This window comes from Mytilus edulis, chromosome 6 (genome assembly GCF_963676685.1).
Source record: "Mytilus edulis chromosome 6, xbMytEdul2.2, whole genome shotgun sequence".
NCBI classification, from domain to species: domain Eukaryota; kingdom Metazoa; phylum Mollusca; class Bivalvia; order Mytilida; family Mytilidae; genus Mytilus; species Mytilus edulis.
In genome coordinates, this window is record NC_092349.1 from 79755494 (window position 1) to 79767374 (window position 11881).

General features: G+C 31.9%; 1 pseudogene; it reads left to right on the forward strand.

Annotated features, from left to right (window-relative positions):
- Positions 1–7978: 7978 nt before the first annotated feature.
- Positions 7979–10118, forward strand: LOC139526833 (uncharacterized; annotated as a pseudogene).
- The last annotated feature ends 1763 nt before the right edge of the window (positions 10119–11881 follow it).

Sequence of the window (11881 nt, forward strand, 5' to 3'; positions counted from 1 at the left end):
TTATTTTTTTCAAATTTCCGACACATTGAACGCATCAAAGATACAAGAGTTGAAATTCGGCTTTGAAAGAAATTTTCAAAACAGTACCAGAACAAAGCAACGGATTCAAGCGTTATACGCCATTCTTGTGCATTTTGAAATTGAAACAGTTTAAAAGTTATATATTTGTTTACAGTATAAGTATGACCACATCAGTGATAAGTCATGGTAACACAAATTGGTAAATAAGATTATGATGAAAAGGAGGAGGATTCATTGGCGAATTACATACATATTCGGGTTGAAAGCATGTTAATACGATATCAATATTGATCCTGCTTTGTACAGGTCTGACATCCTGACTGGATTGTATAGCATACTAGTTCACAAGGAAAAAGCATAAAGGCAGATTTATCACCTTAATTTGTGTTGAAGAGATAAAACAGACTTATATAATAATGCAGACATGACTGAATATTATGCTTAATTTAAACTAACAAGGAAAACGAGAAACAAGAAATAAAAGTTTACGTGAAATAATAAAAAAAAAATTGTTATGCATTTTGGTATTGAAAATCACGACGTCAAAGCAAATAAAATGACGTTAAATATATCTTTTTTTTTAATTTTCTTTCATCTAAACTGTCTCGATCATTACAAATTAACGGTAAAATATTACATGCTGAAATTTATAGGGTGGGTAGAATACACTATGAGGATGTTCCATGTTCTTTATAAACAAGTTTTGATGAAATTTATATTTTATCCTTTTTTACTCTGACGTTGGGCGCTTTAACGGAGAACCAGTGTTAACCTCATGTTCAGCGCTCTTGACCACTCGACCACATGCGCTATATAAAAATATAACTTCAATAGTCGTAGTGTTACCTTGTCACGGGAGGCGAATCTAGAGATGGACACATGTGTTTTTTAAGCGTGTGTAGATGTTATATTATTATTTTAAACACATTTTTTTTATTTTCTATTTGTCAGCAATCTAACTCAACAGTTCTTATAAATCGTATGGGATCATGATTCAATTCATTATACAGTCACTAGAATTAAGTATATCATACAAACAAGGCCTTTTATAGCTGACTATGTGGTATCGGCTTTGCTCATTGTTGAAGGTCATACGGTGACATATAGTTGTTAATGTCTGTGTCATTTTGGTCTCTTGTGTACAGTTGTCTCATTGGCAATCATGCCACATCTTCTTTTTATAAAAAAAAGTGACAAACCATACAATATGTATGCCCACTGGATCTCAGAGTGATAGTGATGCATGGTTAATACAATTATTTATATAAATCTGAAAATTACACCATTATATTGTAAGGCCTATAGAATGAAAAAAAAAAAAAGAATTGTGTGTGGATTTATCGTAACATGGACTACCTGACCATGGTTACTGCTTACTTTCCAGAAGTTATCTGTCATTCGTTTCCAAAGTAGAATGATGCAATTTGCAAATACCTGACAGTTCTTCCATAATTGATATGTCATAACACATTTTTTAAACCACGAAAACACCAGAGAAAAAAATACGCCGTTAGATAAATGTGTAATTTAAATTCACCTACCTGAAACAAAACTGAAGGAGATTTTTGCTGATAAATGTTCCATCATAATGTCCATCAATCGTCATTTGTTTAAACAGTGAAATCCAAAACTGTGAATTTACTTTCCTTAATATGCTCCACCAACTTTCAATTCGTTGGTTATGTTGACTAGTGCCATACAAGAAAGTATTTCTATGTGTTGCATCATTTCGACGGAGGAAAGTTTGCATGTTTGAAATATACGCATTTTATGTTCCCATATCAGACCTGGCTAACGTTGGTGCTCCATGTAAAGATGTTACTGCGTCTATTTAATAACCAGCTATAACATGGGGATCACTACTAGTTGTTCCAACGTTTAACCATATAATATATCTAGAGTGACCATCAATGCAGCCATTGATGCAGAAACCATATGGTTTTAGCTTGTCATATGAATCTACATGCCACAAATAGTTAGGCCCTTTGCCGGTATATTGTCGCCTTCTTAATTTTCTCCTCAAACGAGTTAGAACGTCAATTGGGTCTACTACGCCTATTAATGTGCGAACAATTTCTTTCTGCACAACAAATCCATTCTGTACACATTTAAGATGCATCATTCGATAGCCTTGTAGTTGGCCAGATAATCGTAACTGATTCTGGATAAATAATGCAACGTCTAGAATACTCGAATATTCTTTTCGTCGAAAAAGTCTGTACGGATAGAGCCTTCTCTTTAATGTTCTCATTGAAATAATCAGTCCGTGCTTCAATGCCAGAAAATGCAGTATATCCTTATAATTTATTCCCAACATGAAATATGTGAAAATAAGGTCCATCATTGTTTGATTACAACCCTGTGAATGCAAGCAAGATTATCGACATAAATGACTGAAAGTTCTATGGACCGTTTAAAAAAGTCGTACGCTCAAGTTTCAAAGTTTAAAATTGTGCTCACAAGATTTAAAGTTGTGCGCACAAGTTTTAAAGTTGTGGGCACAAGTTTACAAAAGTTGTGCGCACAAGAATAAAAGTTGTGCGTACAAGATTTAAAGTTGTGCGCGTAAGTTTTAAAGTTGTGCGCACAAGATTAAAAAAGTTGTGCAAACAAGAAAAAATAGTTGTGCGCACAAGTAAAAATAGTTGTGCGCACAAGTTTCAAAAAGTTGTGAGCACAAGTTTACAAAAGTTGTGCGCACAAGTTTACAAAAGTTGTGCGCACAGGTTAAAAAAAAGTTGTGCGCACAAGTTTTAAAAAGTTGTGCACACAAGTTTTAAAAAGTTGTGCGCTCAAGATTTAAAGTTGTGCGCACAAGATTTAAAGTCGCGCACACAAATATTTTTAATTTCATCTTTTGCACTTAAGGGGCTCCGTACATTATCAATATGCATCATCCTATAATAACTGCGACCTACATGAGTTATCGATTACAGCCATAAAATATTATAGTATTAATGTATGGACTTTTTCATATTGGCCCTGTAACATGCCCGAGGTGTTAATAATGGCCAAGGATGGTTGTAATGGCCCTGAGGCAACGCCGAGGGCCATTACAACTGTCCGGGGCCATTATTAATATCAAGGGCATGTTACAGGGACAATATGAAAAAGTCCATATATTGATACTTTTATTAACCAACTATAAAGGCATCTTCATTCAAGAACAGTCTTCGAGTCTCGGATCCAAAATATTATACAGCTATCCACAAACTACAACAGGACCAATACAGAAAAGCCCGTTTCATAACATTTTTATTAAATTGTTTTAATTCTTCGATTAAACAAAGAGTAGGAAACTTACCGTGAAGAAGATACAGGAATTTTTTTTCATAGCTGAACTTCTACTTGTCTTTTCGCATTCAATTTCGCATGGAATTTTGGTCAACATTGTGACTGTCAGATGTAATTTCTGATTTCTCATCCAAGTACTTAATTTTATGCTGTTAAAATTCATTTCATCTAGCAAATAAAAAGTAGCTGGGAAGAATAAATCAGACAGTTTAACTATACTTTAGTCTGCAATCTGAGGAATGAAACAGTGATAATAATCGAAAGTCGTACTCGAAAAAGGCTGTGAAATATTTCCGTTTCACGTCGTTACAAAACAATGTGAATGAACATCATTTAAACTTGTTTTTATGATATTAAGTTTAAAAAAAAATAAAAAAATGTCACACTTATTTAAAGAAATAAACGACATTTTGATTTAATCGATGTCCCGTTTCATCTGTTCATAATGCATGACTGTGATTTCGTAATGCACGGGTGTGATTTCGTAATGCATGACTGATATTTCGTAATGCATGACTGAGATTTCGTAATGACTGGCTGTAGCAATTTTTCCGTTCATAATGACCAGATGTTGAAATTTTCCCTTTATAAAGCATGGGCATTTCTATACATATTGTAGTAAGTTGGTTAATAAAACATTGTAAAGTAACTGACAATTGGAATAATAAGTACCTTCCTTTTCGGATGAAATTAAATAAAATTTCTCAAATAAATTGATAGAAAAAACTATATGTTTTTCATAACTGTGAAATATTAACAAATGTAGAAGTTAAACCATGATACATTGAATTTGGAGATATTTGTTACTGTATATAGTTTTTCCAGGTCCGTTTCTGTGTGTGTTACATTTTATTGCTGTGTCGTTGTTCCCCTCTTATATGTAATGCGTTTCCCTCGGTTTTGGTTTGTTGCCCCGATTTTGTGTTTTGTCCATGGATTTATGAGTTTTGAACAGCGGTATACTACTGTTGCCTTTATTTGTATAAATGTCAAAAGCAACGTTTTTTAACATATACTTTAAGCGCAGTTATCAAAACGAATGAAAAACAAAAGCTTTGCATTCTTATCTTCATATACATAGTTAAAGCTTTAAACAAATATTTTGATTATCAATCTAAATTTAAATACTAGTAATAAAAATCACCTTTTCGATTAACTATTATTTACAAAGTATGTTTTTTGCGCTCTTATCTGAAGTTAAATATTTGTACTTTCTCAAATAATTTATTACAGTTATGCATGGATTTAATATTTGTGACAGTCCATTACTGAATTATATAAGAGAAGAAAAGATGTTATGAATGTAATCTTACATTTAAATTAAACCAACAATATTATTTACTTACAATGTATTGAGTAATATAATAACATGAAACTTCTTTCAAACGTGAAATAGATCAAATGTTCATGACAATACATATAAGGTCAATCAGTTTAAAAATAAAACAGTTTCAGAGGGCGTGCATAAGAAACAGCTAAGTCAGCTGTAATGTTGCATTCTTTAACCAAACATTCAACCTTACGTAATTTGACCCATAGTGGGTTTTCTTTACAATATGTCACTTGGCTAGCGAGTTGTCTTATTGGCACTCATACCACATCATCTTACAACTAGTTGTTACTTTTAATTTGTTATTGTATATGGTATAACATTATATAAATTTGCAGTCAGATATTTAACTCGCATATTCTACGTTGAACATAGAATTTTCAATTGATTGGGGAATACATAGCTAGGATTTTTTTATTATGCTTATAAGGTGAGTTTTTGAAATTTTACGCAACCTAAAATCAGTTTATAGTATATTTAGTACTACGAACTAAGCGATTGACTTGTGCTTATGTAACAAGATTTTATCGTAAGCTTTGAAGAATTAAATTATGCGTCAATATGTTCTAAATGTTTAAAGATATCTGTATATTTATCGCCTGTAAAATGTTTGAAGTAAGAGGAATAACCCAAACTGAAAATGTATCGGTATGAGTGAAGAAATATAAACACAAACACGAGGTAACTGCATTTGAATGACACGAAAAGTTTAACTATTTATCAGATATTCATGTTGATGATTTTGTTAAGAGTAACTTAAAACTATTGATCTTAAACTTTATTTTTTTTAAATTTAATTACATACGCTGCTATCATATATAGATAATTTCTTTAATACTAGCCGTCTTCATCAAAAGTAGCTTAGAAGGTTTCTCGCTACATTGAAGACCTGTTGGTGACCTTCTGCTGTTGTTTTTTCTATGGTCGGGTTGTTGTCTCTTTGACACATTCCCCATTTCCATTTTCAGTTTTCTTACACACAAGGAATAATGATTGAAATGGTCATATAAATAAAACGACTGTTTACAAAACCTCGCATTTGACGAAATAAAGAAAGTATTTTGTAACCAAGGAATCGATTTACATAGCGGTATTTTGAAAAGCCGTTCGGATGTTTAGTCCAAGAGTCACTTCAACTTCGTTCTTCAATTCAGCTTTTTCTAACGATATCTCTCATACTTATTTTCAATCGTGCTCACATGGCTAACAGGACCACGAAAAACAGAAGAAGAGAGTTCAAATGTCCACCGTGATGCACATATTTTATCTGTCAGGTGTAATAACTTTTTCTGTTGCACTTTTCCACAGAATTGTGAATAAAAAGCGAGCTCCGGGGGATAAGAAAAATAAATAATATTTCCTAGGGTCTTCCTCGTTTTAATTGCACTTCTCTAATATTCTGTCGATTTGATTTTATCCTCTACAAAAGCACATCTGTTTCAAGAATTTTTATTAAATATTCTGTTACTAACAATTAACTAATCTTATATTGTGTGCAGTGCTATTCAAAGTGTCGTTTTGTTACAATTTGTTTACCTTATTGTTTTTATTTTTATTTTTAAATAAATATGGAAGAGTGAGTGATCTGTTTGCATCATTCTCCCAGCCAAATGTAAACAACATGAATGCTTGATCACTATTTAATTTACTGCTCTGTTAAAACGCACTAATGACTTTCAAAACATGTGTTAGAGTTTTCTCCCATAACCAGGTCTACCCCCTTAAAACAAGAGATCGTTTATATTTAGGGAAGGAATCAAAAGGCCACCTCATTATGCTAGGTTATTGATTTGGAAATTCAAGAAGACTTCGATTGCAATAGATAAATAATATACAATTACTGTCTGTTGGTGAGGTAAATGTGTGGTTTTATTGACTTTTGAAAAACTGATATTCACTGAGGTCAAAAGTCAATTAAACCACATATTTACCGAAATTGAAGACACTAAATGTTTTACTCCATATTCCGAGAGAAATGAATGTAATGTAAAATATTTACCAAAACCAATTATACATCAAACGTTTTTTACCAAAATTATACACGTAAAAGCAAGCGACGTTCTGTGCGGTGAATATCCTTTTTCCGCAGGTGAATACGCTTATTTATTCAAAAACCCATTCATATACATGTAGAAAAACCTATTAATATTTTATCAATAAGGATGATATGTGTTATTCAAGCCCTGGGTTATGTCGGCAGATGTTTAAAATCGTCTCAAATATGCATAACTTAGTATCTGATTTTATCATTTTTATCATTTTTGTTTTCTCCGAAATAAATTACGTAGTTCCTGCATTATATATTGTATAATTCTTTGAGAACTGTATGTTCTTTATTTGAGACTTATTTGAAGTTTCAATTGGATACATTTTGTCCAATGCGATACAACAACGAATGATAACTTCCTACAAATAAGTCGGCCAAGCACTTAACTTATTAACATAAAAAAGAAGATGTGGTATGTTTACCAATGAGACAACGGTATGTATATGTCCCCCCGCAAAATAATACGAGACTGTATACAAAAAATGTTAATATTATGCCTGGGGTCTTTGATGATTTTTTTCAAACATAACAAACAAGACAAAGTAATTATATCAGTAAATATTTGTCTTGTTAAAGACGTATTAATAATATATATAAATGTAAAAAAAAAGTATATTGTTCACTTCGTTATGATATAATATACAATTAAAGCCTTTGTATGAGTCCAATACAAGGATATATTATTAATCGAATATTCGTTAAAACTTGATCACATGAACATTTGTATTTACTCGGTTTGCACGACAATACTATTGTTTTTAGTTTTTCATAGGTCAAATCAGCATATTGCACAGGGCATACAGCATGTTACTAAAATTACATTCTAGAAATCCCCAAATTTACATTGTTCATGCAATAGTTGTTGATTAATAATATAACAATTGTAGCCTTTGGTTGAGGTCAATACGATGTTATATCGACCTAGACAAAGCATATCGACCTCGGACTTCGTCCTCAGTCAATATGCTTCTCTTATGTCGATATAACCTTGTATCGACCTCATACAAAGGCTATATTTGTATAATATTATTAATCGTATTATTTTAGCAATTTGTGATTCGTTAAGACTTGGTCACATGTTCATTTGTATTAACTCAGGCTGCACGCTAATTCTGCTATATTTAGCGTTTCGTAGGTCAAAAACAGCATATTGCACAGAGCATACAGCATGTTACTAAAAATACATTTTAAAAAACCCCAATTATCGTCACATGTTCTTCTCTGCCAATCAAAACGACTTCCTGTCTAGACTGTGGCATTAGTTGCAGACGATCATGGCGGAACAGATGGCGGAAGGTAGATTTGCGTCCCTGGAACAAGATGAAAAGGATGATATAATGGAAAATATAGAAACAAAAAACACAAAAAAGCAAAATACCACAGCAGTTAAACTATTCAGGAAATATTTGACCGAGAAAAGTAAGCCAATAGAATTCGAACAGTACACTGTGGAGCAACTGGACGATACATTGGCCTCATTTTATTTGGAAATGAGAAATAAGGAGGGGAAACATTATTAAAAGACAACTATGCAATCCTATAGACAAGGTTTAAACAGACATATACAGAAATGTAGGGACATAGACATTTGCAATGAAGATATATTAAAAAAATCCTGTAAATCCTTCAAGGGTATGACAAAGGAACTCTGAAAGCGCCTTGGGTTAGCTGCAATTGAACACCACCCTTCCATAGAAGAGAGTGATATTGAGAAGATGTACTCATATTTTTGTAAAAATCTGGAGGATGCACAGCTTTTGCAGTATAAGGTAATTTTTATACCACATACATGTAAATGTATGACAATTTTTTTTAATTCCATGCATAACACCTTATCAGTGTAAAAATAAATCTATTGTGAATTTTAAAGGATGACTTCGCTACAAAGGAGGTTGTATACGAAAAAATCGTACTGGGTGTTCCATGCGTATATATGGACCTATTCATGTACATGCCTAATATTGCGCATGCATATTAATATTATAGAAGAAAATTTTCACATTCATCTATAACAATCTACACAGTGTGACAATTACATGTATAACAAAATTATATACAAATATTATACAATGTCAATAAAATATTTATCTTGTGTTCATTGAGAAAATGGCTAATTATTTGCAAATAATATTGAAAATAGTGTATGTTTTTAGTATCTATCTATTTGTGTGCATACTGTCCATTTCAATTAAAATTTCTTCTGTGTTTTAGGTATTTGTTGACATCATGCTGCACTTTGGTCGTAGAGGGAGGGAAAACCTGTCCAATCTTACAAGAAAGCATTTTGCAGTTAAGCGTGGTGCTGATGACAAATTGTATGTCTACAAAGTAATTGATGAGCAAACACAAAACCACCAGTCAGACAGTGAATTATCCTCAGATGGACGAATGTATGAAATTACAGGTAACTGTTATCTATTATATACATGTATATATTTACCTACAATGTAACTACCCTTTAAATGTTTTTTGCATTAATTTAATATATACTTAGAAGTTATGTTATGCATATTAAAGATGCAATCTATATAAAACAATTGTATATTTAAAAATAAAAATAAAACAAATGGACCGACCTACCTTTTTTTTTATTAAGTTATCAGAACCACACTATTTATTGACCTGATTAAAACTCATACAAATATAAATCATTTATTTCATAATTTATAACCGTTGGTGAGTAAAAAAAATATCAGCCAATATAGCTACATAACCCATATTTTTTTTATCAAGTGTTTTGAACCACAGTGGCAGACATTTTTATAATATTATTTTGCCATTTGTTCATATTACAATCAAACATTAATAGGAAAATGTGATATTTATAGTTGGTAAATACGTTGTACAATGTATATGTCAAATATCAATGAATATATGCATGGGATAACATACCAAAAACAATAAAGAAATTATTGTATAAACTCTCTGATCATATAAAGAAAAAAAATTATTTGACTGCAGAAGACTCTTATCTGGAGTATTTTTATTTTAAAATGTTTAACATGCTTTTTCAGATGGCGAAAGATGTCCAGTAAAGTCTTTTGTGAAGTATATCAGAAGGTTGAATCCGAAATGTGTAAAATTATTTCAACAAGCAAGATCATACCCTAAAGAAGGAGTGTATTATGACAATATACCTCTAGGTCATAATAGACTTGGCCAATTCATGAATGAAATTAGCAAAATGGCAAATCTTTCTCACATATATACCAATCATTCCTGCAGAGCAACAACTGTTCATCTTCTTGACGAAGCGGATATTCCAAGCAGACATATAATGACAGTTACGGGACACAAGTCAGAAACATCTCTAAAAACTTACTCTGGAAAAACTTGTGAAAAAAAGAAACGGCATATGTCGGAAATTTTAAGCTCAAAACATGTGGAAAGAAATCATGTATATCTAATATAGATTTTCTTTGTTTGTCTCAAAGTACAATTACAGTTGAAGCCAATGAAGGAGTGAAAAATATTCCTGTTTGAGTGATGCAAATTTTGAGTTTAAGTATAAACTGTTGTGGGACTAAGAGAAAATTTAAAGGAATAAAAGTAGACATGGTGCTGGGACAGATTCATTTATAAATGAACATGAATCATACACCATGTCTGCCTACTAGGGAAAGCTTTCTATTTCTTGTTACACATTGTCTGCCCCCTTGTGGTCATTAACTCAAACTGTCAAATCCTCAAAAGCATTAACAGCCGTTTATGTTGAGTCCTGAGAACATTTTTTTTACAACATTCGTAAGAGCATTTTTTACAACAAAAGCTGGATTGATTTTAGCAGTATATTGATCTCATTTTTAACTCTTAAATTATTTGCCGTCAATTATTACCGACCGAATAAGATACAGTCTGTCCAATCTGAAATGATTCTGACTTTTGGTCCAAAGAAGCACTGGTACAAAAAGAGATTTTGTTAATATATGTATATATATATATATACTGAATACACTATTCACTATATATACAAATATTTAAAAAAATATCTCATCTTGTACCTGTGCAAAGAAGTTGAGCAAAATGCATAACTTCGTATTTTCTTCCGTCTATAGGTCCATCATGGTGTTCTTTAAAAAGATTCATCATATCGTAATTATCCGGAATTAATGTCATTATATTTTGCAACCATGTGATCACATTTTGCATATTTGACAGCTTAGATACGCTGCACGGTTGTCGAAAAGTCATGCTTGTTTATTTAAAATCTTGGTTTTTGAAACGCTTGTCTTATCAATATTGGTCATTGCTATCAAACCTTTTGAAGATCTGTAGTTTTCTAAACGAATAGTCGGATCCGGACAGACCAAAAAATCCGGATTTTTTATTTTTTTATTTTTGTCAATAAAATGTTTAGGGTCGGCGTCAGAAACGGAGGTAGGGTCGGGAAACCGGAAACACACTATTTATTTATTTTGGCCTTAGAGCTTTTATCAAACTCACAGAATGAAACTGTAATGAAAGACATTTTGCCTAATAATCAATTGGATGAAATTCTTACAGAAATTGGTAATGATCCCTCAAATACAAATATAATGAAACCCGAGACATTTAAGACAAATCAAAATTTTTAAACCTACCACAACCAGATATGAAAATGCCATTTCTTAATAACTGTAGCAATGTAACCGTTAATATAAATTACAATGTTCACCCATATGTGAACAACCCTGCAAAGGTATAGCTTCATATACAAAATGTTTTTGTTGTACATTTCTTGTTACTTTATCTGTTAATTGTTATATATTGTTTCAATTAAACAAGGGGACATCTATATATTGATTGTTGTGATTCTGTTATAACTTCATGAACTTATGTACATTTGAAAATTTTACAGTAATAATGGTTTTGAAGCCATGCAAAACAATATATTGTTCATGCAATAGTTCTTGATTAATAATATAACAATTGTAGCCTTTGTTTGAGGTCGATACGAGTTTATATCGACCAAGAGAAGCATATCGACCTCGGACTTCGTCCTCAGTCGATATGCTTCTCTTGGGTCGATATAACCTCGTATCGACCTCATTCAAAGGCTATAATTGTATAATATTGACATGAACAAGTATATGGACTGAGGACGAATTCTGATGTCGATATACTTCTTTGGGTCGATAAATCTTGTATTGACCTCATACAAGGGCTCAATATTTTATTCAAAGGCTATAATTGTTGTTTTATCAATTTCC